Source organism: Gorilla gorilla, chromosome 17 (assembly GCF_029281585.2).
Source record: "Gorilla gorilla gorilla isolate KB3781 chromosome 17, NHGRI_mGorGor1-v2.1_pri, whole genome shotgun sequence".
Classification (NCBI taxonomy): Eukaryota; Metazoa; Chordata; class Mammalia; order Primates; family Hominidae; genus Gorilla; species Gorilla gorilla.
In genome coordinates this window covers 99,294,569-99,306,745 of record NC_073241.2, presented here as the reverse complement: position 1 = coordinate 99,306,745, position 12,177 = coordinate 99,294,569, and the positions used below count along the sequence as shown (strand labels likewise).

Genomic DNA, 12,177 nt, shown 5'->3' with positions numbered 1-12,177 from the left:
TTGAGAGACAGCTCTTGGCTTGTTACTGGGCTTTGGTGGAAACTGAACATTTGACTATGGGTCATCAGGTCACCGTGTGACCTGGACCCCTATCATGAACTGGGTGCCTAGCCATAAAGTAGATCTTGCACAGCAGCATTCCATCAACAAATGGAAGCGGTATATATGTGATCAGACTTGAGCAGGTCCTGAAGGCACAAGTAAGTTACATGAGGAAGTGGCTCAAATGCCCATGGTCTCCACTTCTGCCACCTTGCCTTCTCTTCCCCATCCTGCACTGATGGCCTCATGGGGAGTTCCATATGATCAATTGACAGATGAAGAGAATACTAGGGCTTGGTTCATAGAGGATTCTGCACGATATGCAGGCACCACCCAAAAGTGCACAGCTGCAGGACTATAGCCCCTTTCTAGGACATCCCTGAAGGACAGTGGTGAAGGAATATCTCCGCAGTGGGCAGAACTTTGAGCAGTGCACCTGGTTGTGCACTTTGCATGGAGGGAGAAATGGCCAGATGTGTAATTATATACTGATTCATGGACTGTAGCCAATGGTTTGGCTGGATGGTCAGGGACTTGGAAGAAGCATAATTGGAAAACTGGTAACAAAGAAATTTGGGGAAGAGGTATGTGGATGGACCTCTGTGAGTGGTCAAATACTGTGAAGATATTTGTGTCCCATGTGAGTGCTCACCAATAGGTGACCTCATCAGAGGAGGATTTTAATGAAGTGGATAGGATGACTCATTCTGTGAACACCACTCAGCCTCTTTCTCCAGCCACCCCTGTCATCGCCCAATAGGCCCATGAACAAAGTGGCCATGGTGTCAGGGATGGAGGTTACACATGGGATCAGCAACATGGACTTCCACTCACCAAGGGTGACCTGGCTATGGCCACTGCTGAGTGCCCAGTTTGCCAGCAGCAGAGACCAACACCAAGCCCTTGATATGGCACAATTCCTTGGGGTGATTGGCCAGCTACCTGGTGGCAGATTGATTATACTGGACCTCTTCCATCATGGAAAGGCCAGAGGTTGGTCCTCACTGGAATAGACACTTACTCCACATATGGGTTTGTCTATCCTGCACACAATGCTTCTGTCAAGACTACCATCCATGTACTCACAGAATGCCTTATCCACTGTCATTGTATTCCACACAGCATTGTCTCTTGACCAAGGCACTCACTTTATGGCTAAAGAAGTGCAGCATGGACTCATGCTCATGGAATTCACTGGTCTTACCATGTTCCCCATAATCCTGAATCAGCTGGATTGATAGAATGGTGGAATGGCCTTTTGAAGTCACAATTACAATACCGACTAGGTGACAATACTTTGCAGGGCTGGGGCAAAATTCTCCAGAAGGCCGTGTGTGCTCTGAATCAGCATCCAATATATGGTACTGTGTCTCCTATAGCCAGGATTCATGGGTCCAGGAATCAAGGGGTGGAAGTGGAAGTGGCACCACTCACCATGACCCCTAGTGATCCACTAGCAAAATTTTTGCTTCCTGTTCCCACAACATTACATTCTGTTGGCCTAGAAGTCTTAGTTCCAGAGGGAGATACAACAACAATTCCATTAAACGGGAAGTTAAGATTGCCACCTGAACACTTTGGGCTCCTCCTACCTTTAAGTCAACAGGCTAAGAAGGGAATTACAGTGTTGGCCGGGGTGGCTGACCTGGACTATCAAGGTCGAATCAGTCTACTTCTCCTCGATGGAGGTAAGGAAGAGTATGCATGGAATACAGCAGATCCATTAGGGCATCCCTTATGATTACCATGCCCTGTGATTAAGGTCAATGGAAAACTACAACAGCCCAATCCAGGCAGAGCTACAAATGGTCCAGACTCCTCAGGATTGAAGGTTTGGGTCACTTCACCAGGAAAAAAGCCATGACCTGCTGAGATCCTTGCTGAAGGCAAAGGGAATACGGAATGGGTAGTAGAAGAAGGTAGTCATCAACACCAGCAACAACCACGTGACCAGCTGCAGAAACAAGGACTGTAACTGTCATATTTCCTCCTTCTTTTGTTAAAAACATGTTTGTGCATGTATACACTTGTACTAAGAAAATATCTTCATTTTATTTCCTTTTCCTTTATCATGTGACATAGAATGATGGTTTCTGGCTTCATCCATGTCCCTACAAAGGACATGAACTCATCATTTTTTGTGGCTGCATAGTATTCCATGGTGTGTATGTGCCACATTTTCTTAATCCAGTCTATCATTGATGGACATTTTGGTTGGTTCCAAGTCTTTGCTATTGTGAATAGTGCCGCATTAAACATACGTGTGCATGTGCCTTTATAACAGCATGATTTATAATCCTTTGGGTATATACCCAGTAATGGGATTGCTGGGTCAAATGGTATTTCTAGTTCTAGATCCTTGAGGAATCGCCACAGTCTTCCACAATGGTTGAACTAGTTTACAGTCCCACCAACAGTGTAAAAGTGTTCCTATTTCTCCACATCCTCTCCAGCACCTGTTGTTTCCTGACTTTGTAATGATCACCGTTCTAACTGGTGTGAGATGGTATCTCATTGTGGTTTTGATTTGCATTTCTCTGATGGCCAGTGATGATAAACATTTTCTCATGTGTCTTTTGGCTGCACAAATGTCTTCTTTTGAGAAGTGTCTGTTCATATCCTTTGCCCACTTTTTGATGGGGTTGGTTTTTTTTTTGTAAATTTGTTTGAGTTCGTTGTAGATTCTGGATATTAGCCCTTTGTCAGATGAATAGGTTGCAAAATTTTACTCCCATTCTGTAGGTTGCCTGTTCACTCTGATGGTAGTTTCTTTTGCTGTGCAGAAGCTCTTTAGTTTAATTAGATCCCATTTGTCAATTTTGGCTTTTGTTGCCATCGCTTTTGGTGTTTTAGACATGAAGTCCTTGCCCATGCCTATGTCCTGAATGGTATTGCCTAGGTTTTCTTCTAGAATTTTTATGGTTTTAGGTCTAACATTTAAGTCTTTAATCCATCTTGAATTAATTTTTGTTTAAGGTGTAAGGAAGGGATCCAGTTTCAGCTTTCTACATATGGCTAGCAAGTTTTCCCAGCACCATTTATTAAATAGGGAATCCTTTCCCCATTTCTTCTTTTTGTCAGGTTTCCCAAAGATCAGATGGTTGTAGATGTGTGGTATTATTTCTGAGGGCTCTGTTCTGTTCCGTTGGTCTATATCTCTGTTTTGGTACCAGTACCATGCTGTTTTGGTTACTGTAACCTTGTAGTATAGTTTGAAGTCAGGTAGCATGATGCCTCCAGCTTTGTTCTTTTGGCTTAGGATTGACTTGGCAATGCAAGCTCTTTTTTGGTTCCATTTGAACTTTAAAGTAGTTTTTTCTAGTTCTGTGAAGAAAGTCATTGGTAGCTTGATGGGGATGGCATTGAATCTATAAATTACCTTGGGCGGTATGGCCATTTTCATGATATTGATTCTTCCTATCCATAAGCATGGAATGTTCTTCCATTTGTTTGTGTCCTCTTTTATTTCGTTGAGCAGTGGTTTGTAGTTCTCCTTGAAGAGGTCCTTCACATCCCTTGTAAGTTGGATTCCTAGGTATTTTATTCTCTTTGAAGCAGTTGTGAATGGGAGTTCACTCATGATTTGGCTCTCCGTTTGTCTGTTATTGGTGTATAAGAATGCTTGTGATTTTTGCACTTTGATTTTGTATCCTGAGACTTTGCTGAAGTTGCTTATCAGCTTAAGGAGATTTTGGGCTGAGATGATGGGGTTTTCTAGATATACAATCATGTCATCTGCAAACAGGGACAATTTGACTTCCTCTTTTCCTAATTGAATACCCTTTATTTCTTTCTCCTGCCTGATTGCCCTGGCCAGAACTTCCAACACTATGTTGAATAAGAGTGGTGAGAGAGGGCATCCCTGTCTTGTGCCAGTTTTCAAAGGGAATGCTTCCAGTTTTTGCCCATTCCATATGATATTGGCTGTGGGTTTGTCATAAATAGCTCTTATTATTGTGAGATACGTCCCATCAATACCTAATTTATTGCGAGTTTTTAGCATGAAGGGCTATTGAATTTTGTCAAAGGCCTTTTCTGCATCTATTGAGATAGTCATGTGTTTTTTGTCTTTGGTTCTGTTTATATGCTGGATTATATTTATTGATTTGTGTATGTTGAACCAGCCTTGCATCCCAGGGATGAAGCCCACTTGATCATGGTGGATAAGCTTTTTGATGTGCTGCTGGATTCGGTTTGCCAGTATTTTATTGAGGATTTTTGCATCAATGTTCATCAGGGATATTGGTCTAAGATTCTCTTTTTTTGTTGTCTCTCTGCCAGGCTTTGGTATCAGGATGATGCTGGCCTCATAAAATGAGTTAGAGAGGACTCCCTCTTTTTCTATTGATTGAAATAGTTTCAGAAGGAATGGTACCAGCTCCTCCTTGTACCTCTGGTAGAATTCGGCTGTGAATCTGTCTGGTCCTGGACTTTTTTTTGGTTGGTAGGCTATTAATTATTGCCTCAATTTCAGAGCCTGTTATTGGTCTATTCAGGGATTCAACTTCTTCCTGGTTTAGTCTTGGGAGGGTGTATGTGTTGAGGAATTTATCCATTTCTTCTAGATTTTCTAGTTTATTTGCATAGAGGTGTTTATAGTATTCTCTGATGGTAGTTTGTATTTCTGTGGGATTGGTGGTGATATCCCCTTTATCATTTTTTATTGCATCTATTTGATTCTTCCCTCTTTTCTTCTTTATTAGTCTTGCTAGTGGTCTATCAATTTTGTTGATCTTTTCAAAAAACCAGCTCTTGGATTCATTGATTTTTTGAATAGTTTTTTGTGTCTCTGTCTCCTTCAGTTCTTTTCTCCGCTCTTTAAATTCTAAGAACAAAACTGCAAAATAAGAGTTATGATCATAGCCAGGCAGCAATTGTTTTGTGAGCTCTTACTATATGCTGGGCACTGCTCTTGGCACTGGGGATACAGCTAGGGTGATCAGCTGTCTGGGTTTGCCTGGGGATGTCCTGGAGTCAGCACTTCAAAGTCTTGAGTCCTGGGAAACTACCTGGCACCAGGCAAACACAGACGGTTGGTTTGTTACAGTGGTGAATGAGGCAGTCTTCACATCAAGGAACACATATTCAAGTTGGAGGGTCCAGAGACGAACACAAAATACAAACATAAGACAAAGGGCACAACTTTACATGGAGTGTGCCAGCAGGTTAGGAAGAATTTAAAGTATTTATATGTATATTGGTTTATCTGTTTATTTTATAAAATGAGCTGTCTTCTTCTTTCTCCAGTGGATGAAAGAGCTGGTTCCCTCAGCACACTCTTTGGTTTTCGGAACCACTGTTGACTGCCTCAAGCAGGTGCAGGTAAGGGTGAATAAATGCCCTTGCCTGGGGTAAGTCTATGGAAGGACCTTTTCCGGCTGATGCAGCCTGCCCTTCCTGAATCCGTGTAGTCTTTGGGGCCAAGGAGGCAACTTTTCAAATAGGCCACATGTCCTAGGAAGAGGAGGGTGAGACTCTGGCACTGCTCCCTTTTGGAGCCAGAATTGTTAGACGCTTTCTGATGGCTGAGGGCAATCCTTACTGAGGAGTGGGTAGAAGACACACCCCATCCCCTCAAGTGAGCTGGCCATGAGGGAATGTGGGCTGGACCCAGGGATTCCTGGTCCCTGCTATATCAAGGATGACCCACTGTCCTGGTTTTCCTAGAACTGAGGGGTTTCCTTCAAACCCACAGCCCCCTTGGTGGCTCTTAGGGTGACCAAAGAGTTTGTCACCCAAAACAAGACACTTTGGAGAGTGAAATGCAAGGTTGTTAATACATACAACAAGGTGTATATTGGACTGGATTCAGGGAGCCCGAGAGATGTGATCTTAACCACATTAGATAACATTGTACCAGATTCAGATTCCAGGGAGGTGCAGCCAATGTGTGGCTGAGGCTGGAGACCCTCCCTCATTCAGGCACCTTGCTAAGGTGGTGGGTTTTGGGGACAGTGACTGTTCTGTAGATGCTAACTAAGCAGTTCAGATATAAGCTACATTGTCCAATTGCAGATGAAAATGTTCTCAGTAAAATATTCTAGAAAGAATATATCTTAATTTAAACAATATGAGGTTTCTGCCATTTTGGAAAATGAAATTTTCTTTAAATAATCTGAGATACAGCAGTATTGAGAACTCAGGAGGCAAAACAACCTTTTTGACACTGAGAGTGTTAAAAGACTCTCAGTGGATCCCGACAAGAGTGGAGCCCACTGGGCCACGGATAACATGAGGTGGGGGCTGCCTTCCTGGACGATCAGCCGTGGCCTAGCTGGGATCTGCGCTGCCATCAATGTGCTGAGGACTGGAGGTCCCACAGCTAGCCAGGCGTGGAACAGGATTTGAACCCAAGTCTCTCTGCAAAGCTCACACTCTTTTACTTACAGGATGGCAGCTCTCGCCCACTTTACTAAGTAGCCACAATGCAGTGTGCAATGTTATCAAATAGTTGCAGCAGAAAGGGATGTGGAATGCAGAGGAGAAAGGCATGAGCTTTGTCAGGGAACTGGGACTGGGGGAAAGAGATAGTGGGTATCTGCAAGTCCCTGTTTGTCCATATAGCTGTACTGCTGGCTGCTGCTTCCTGGTGTCATTTAGAAAAATTCCCAAAGAAGAACTTAGCACTTACCCGGGCCTGATGCTTGAGGTCTGGAGTCCTTAAGGTGTGTGTGTAAGTACTTATTTCCTTGAAACCTTGAGACCCTCAAGAGAGGGGGACTAAAAACAGTGGAGGAAGTAAAGAACAGTGGCTAAGGGAGTCGTGGGTGAAGTTTGCTGGTCCCTTGGCAATGCTAAAACCAGGTAAGAACCAGGGTGTGGATTTCTGCTCCAGGGAGCACCTTTCACAGCAGTTCATCCGTTGCTTACTTTCATGGGGATATGTGTGTTGTAAAAGGTCTTCAGTGATTGATTGTGCAAACATATAACATTTCCACAATATACTAGGTGAAGACCTTTTTGCAGAGTGCCGTCGATAAGTGCCTCATGAATAGCCATTCATAGCCTGACCTGCTTAATAATGTAAAAGAGTATAAAATTCCAGGTAACTAAAAAAATATTTTTGATGCATTCTCAAAATTGGGTCTTGCCATAGAGGAGCATAGGACATACCTCCATTTGTTCAAGACTTCTTTTATTTCCTTTGATAAATTAGTAAATTTCTTTGTTTAAATCCTACAAATTCTTGAGGTACATTCATATATATTCACACAGGCACACATTTATACCTACATATACATACACATGTGTAAATTTTGCTGTTCTTTTGGATAGGATATACAATAAAGCTACTGAGTCTTATAAAATTATTTTGCTAGGCAGCTTATTAAATTCTTTTCTGTTTTATTTGACCATGTTCTCTAGGTGGATCACCTACAAATCCTACATTTTAAATAATTTTCAAGGTTTACAGCTCCTATTCCTCTTTAAAATCCATTACATTTAGTTAAAACCTCCAGAATATGTTAAATATTGACAGTGATTGTGGCCATCCTTGTCTTCTTTCAAAATTGAATTGAGATTTTTCTAGTGTCTCACTATCAAGGTTGCTGTTAGTTTCTCATAAATTTTCTTTATCATGCTGATGAAATTGTAAAATTGCTATGAGTCTTTCCCAGGAAAGGATATTTAAAATTATCAAGTATCTGGCCAGGCACAGTGGCTCTTGCCTGTAATTCCAGCACTTTGGGAGGCCGAGGCAGGCGGATCACTTGAGGTCAGGAATTCAAGACCAGCCTTGCCAACAAGGCAAAACCCTGTTTCTACTAAAATTACAAAAATTAGCCATGCGTGTTGGTGCATGCCTGTAATCCCAGCTACTTGGGAGGCTGAGGCAGGAGAATCACTTGAACCCAGGTAGTGGAGGTTGCAGTGAGCCAAGATCGTGTCACTGTGCTCCAGCCTGGGCAATAGAGCAAGACTCCATCTCAACAACAACAACGAAAATTGTCAAGTATCTTTTTGGCATTTACTGGTTGTGTTCATCATAATTGCCTTTTGTTGCTGGAGGAAACTGAGATATTTGTTCTGCAGTAGCTCCTGCTTTCTATGTTCAGTTCATTGCTTCCTTGTGGTCTCGTATTGTCCTTTAACTCAGTCTTTTATTGCCTGTATTTTTCTTATTTTCTTTTTCTTTTCTTTTCTTTTTTTTTTTAAGATGGAGTCTCGCTCTGTCACCCAGGTTGGAGTGCAGTGGCGCAATCTTGGCTCACTACAACCACTGCCTCCCAGGTTCAAGTGATTCTCGTGCCTCAGCCTCCCAAGTAGCTGGGATTACAGACGTGCACCACCACAACCGGCTAATTTTTGTATTTTTAGTAGAGACGGGGTTTCACCATATTGGCTAGGCTGGTCTCGAACTTCATGTGATCCGCCTGCCTTGGCCTCCCAAAGTGCTGGGATTACAGGTGTGAACCACCGTGCCCAGCCATTGCCTGTATTTTCTGTGCACTGCTGGTTACTTCTAGAGGCTTGGCTGCATTCAGGCTCAGCTACTCGGGGAAGAGGACTTCCTAGGTGGCGCTGCTTTCTTCCTCCTGCATCGTGTTGGGAGTCCCCCCTCATGCCTGGCTGTGCCATATTTAGCAAGATTACAGCTGATCTGAGGGCTCAGGTATTGTCAATCAGCAGCACCTTTCATTATAAGGTTCCCCATTAACCTTCCACCTCATGGTTTTAGCATCTATTAACAATTGTCTCCATCTGTTATTTTAATAGGGGTTGCAAAATGGTGACTTAAAAAATAACTATGATTGTTTTTTCCACTTAGTAGCTGAATTTTCCTATAAAGAGAAACTCGGGTCACCTTGAATTATAATTTGTACAGGAAAGGCAGAGTAAATGCTTGATTCTTTCTTTCCTTACCCTTTGTTAGAACAGCAAGTTAGTGCCTTGGTGACCTTAGAAAAAAAGAGGAAGGAGGTAGCTGATGCGCTGCTGCAACTAGGGATGTGATGACTTTTGCTGTTTCCTGCTTCTGTCAACAACTGGTAAGGTTAAAGAGTGTCTTTGCTTTAAGTTGTTCAAAAAGCCTTTTGTAAGGGTCATGAAAAAATGTTGGAGAAAGGGCTCTTGTTGATCTCTGAGTGGTAATCTTCATTCTATCTCACTACTTTCCGTCTTTACGTCCATTTGTTCTGCTGGTTAGAACATTTAAGACATCTATTCTCTGGAGGGATAGGGCAATTTAATTTGTCTCAGGTTATTTTTATTGTTTGTTTTGTAATTTATTATCGATCATGTGATATTTCAACATTTCCCCTGTTTGCTGAGTAAAATTCTGTAGTTCCATGTTGGGGGAACAATGTTGCATCCTTGGGGCCAAGATCTTGGGATGCCTGTGTTTCTTTGGAAATGATTCAAAGCTAAGTCTTGGGTTCTTTGTATTTATTACAAGATTTCGAGAGCTTCCAAGAGGAAGCTAAATAAACCAGAGAGGATAAACCTCTACAGAGAAACAACAAAAAATATCTCCATTGTGCCTCCCTTAAAAATAGCAATAGCTAAATAATAAAAATAAAAAACAAACAAAATAGCAATAGCTTTATTATGGGTGATAAGAAGGAGAAGGATGTGTGTGTGTGTGTGTGTATGTGTGTGTGTGTGTGTTTGCCTGTGAACACTGAATTAGGGAGTGACCATGAAAAAGTAATTTGGGAAAACCCCCCAGCCTGTATCAATCTGGATTTTGTGAGTCAGGGAGTAAGCAAAAGATACTTTCAAGCCAGGTCCCTGTAGGTATGAGCAGCAGCTACTGTCATGATAGATAGGATTTGCATTCACCCTGTTGTGAAGCATGTGGGTAGACGGTGACTGTTTCAGCCGATGTGTGAGGTTCACTTCAGGGCCCACTGAATAATTTTGAGGAAGAGTTTTGACTCAAAAGAAAACTTGTCTTTGGGTGTGTCCTGCAAAAATCAGTGGGTGTTTTGGGTCAAGACTGTTTTTGTCTTTTTCCTTGAGAAAATCGAAAATTGAGGCAAAAAAGCAGCCCCAACGATGGCAGATTGGAAACAAGATGGAATTGGGATTGTGATCACAATATGGAAACCTTACAGATGGAAGTCATTGCATGGCTTCGTCCTATTCTACAAGTGCTGACTGAGCACCTGACATGGTCAAGGGCCCTGTGCAAGGATCTGATAGAGCAGGGATAAGAGACTTTACCTGGGCCTGGAAGTGCCTGTCAGGCTCTAGTAAAAAATGCAGCGAGTGAATAGGCATAATAGAATGTGGCAAGTATTTCAGTGAGGACATATTTGGAGTTCTCAGGAAACTCACAGGACAGATGTGGGCCCCAGGGAGAGTATAAGATACATTGGAGCTGAGACCTGCTGGATGGGAGAGGGATAAGAGGTGAGGAAACTCCACGTGCAAAGGCCCTGCCCCATTAGAGCATTGTCCTCAAATTACACAATGTAAGTTGGATGAGCAATAAAGGCTAGGAGTGAGCAGAAGACTTATAAGACATAACCCTGGGAAAATGGCAGTGATCAATGACGCAGGCCTTGCAAGTCAGTAAGACATTTGGATATTCTCTTGGGGACAGTGAGGCATTGAAGGGAGTGACGAGAGTCAGGCAGGTGTTTGAGAAGGCTACTCTGGCTACCTCTGGCCCACAATAAGGCTCAGTAAACACTTGTGTCATGAGAGGCCGTACTGCACTTTCTTCTCCCTTGCTTTCGTATATGCAGTGGTCCAGCAGAAGAGACCAGTCCTGTACCTGCGATGCATAATTAAATGTGCAGGGTAGGGCAGCCCCATGAGTGCCTTCTCACCTGTCAAACGTGGTCCTTCCTTCCTAGTCTTTCTATGAATTTTACACACTAAAGCCTCAGCCACAATCCTTCATGGTGGTTTAACCAGCAGGGAACCTCCATAACCTAATAAATCAAAGGAATCAATAAAACTAACGTTGCCATGGCCTGGTGCAGCAAAAAACCTAGTGTTTCTAAGAGACAAAAGCTGCTAAACATGCAGGGTTAGTTCTCAGGAAACACCGACTTGTGTACTTTTTCTGTCGGAGAATGGGAGACAAAGAAAAAAAAAGAGTATCTAGAAAGTAAGACCGAAACATACTTAGATATGGGCAGAGATAAGGAAGCTTCTTGACTTAAAGAGACGGCTGAATCTAATGTGCTTTGATTGGCAGGAAAAGAAACGGGGAAGAAAAGGCAAAGAAACAAACTCATTTCGGTGGGGAGTGTAGTTTCTATTTAGAGCTAGAACAAAGGAGAAGTGCGTCCTTTCAAATTATAGATTCTTTGGGGGAAAAGAGGGACAGAACTTTATCTGAGTTTGGAATGAGTCTGAGTAGCTGCAATAGTAAAGTTGTTTCCAGAAGCAGGTAAACTTGACTTCAAAAAACCCCGCTTCACGAAATATTAGTGATTCACTTCAGTTGCTATCTGAAGAAGTTCTGGTAGAGAGAAGAGCTCAAGAGCATGGGCAGAGTCAGCTCCCGAGTGGGCTGAACGCTCCCCTCAGCTCCTGCAGTGCTAATTAAGGGAAGGAGCAGCGGGGAGCTTGCAGTGACCAAGAGGGGGTTGAGGCTAAGAGGCCACGATAAACAGGATACGATAAAAGCCCTTAACCAAGACACAGATGGGAAGAAGCGTTAGAGCAAGCAGCACTCACATCTCAAGGTTAGTAACCTTCTCAGAAAAAAGACTGGATGTGTCTGAGCTCAATTTTTTAAATGAATCGTGCGCGAAAGGGTGGGGGCTGCCAGTGAAACCATGGCAAGTTGATGCAGCAGGACGAGAGAGTTGCCGGAAAAAGCTGGAGTAAGTTAAGTGCTCGGTGTTCTGTGAACTGTTAGTTTAATGAGGGGTGCAGTTTGTAGTAAAAGGGTGCCAGTTAAGTACTTTTTCTCAGTCTGTCTCTAGAATTGTATTTATAATAGATCTGATCGTAAAGTTCTTGAGAATAAGAAAACTGAGCTAATTTTACCGGCATCTGGTCTGCCAAGCTAAATCTTCCTTCTCTCCAGCAAGACTGAACAAGGATGAACTTAAATAATAAATGTCCATGATCCAAAGATTTATTATCCTACTCAAGTGTTGGGAAACTTTTTCTGTAAAGGGCCAGATAGTTAATATTTACAGCTTTGTGGGCTGTGTGGTGTCTGTCATT

General features: G+C 42.7%; 1 protein-coding gene across 2 annotated transcripts in view; it reads left to right on the top strand.

Moving 5' to 3' along the window:
- The window catches only part of CD226 (CD226 molecule), a 118,742-nt gene that overhangs the window by 3,463 nt on the left and 103,102 nt on the right, over positions 1 to 12,177 (top strand). Inside the window, exon 1 of one of the 2 annotated variants that reach the window (XM_063699307.1) lies at positions 11,221 to 11,687. The exons of the other annotated variant lie outside the window; for it this stretch is intronic. The gene's annotated coding sequence lies outside the window, so the exon portion shown is untranslated. Of the gene's footprint in view, positions 1 to 11,220; positions 11,688 to 12,177 lie in introns of those variants that run through there. 2 annotated transcript variants of the gene reach the window in all.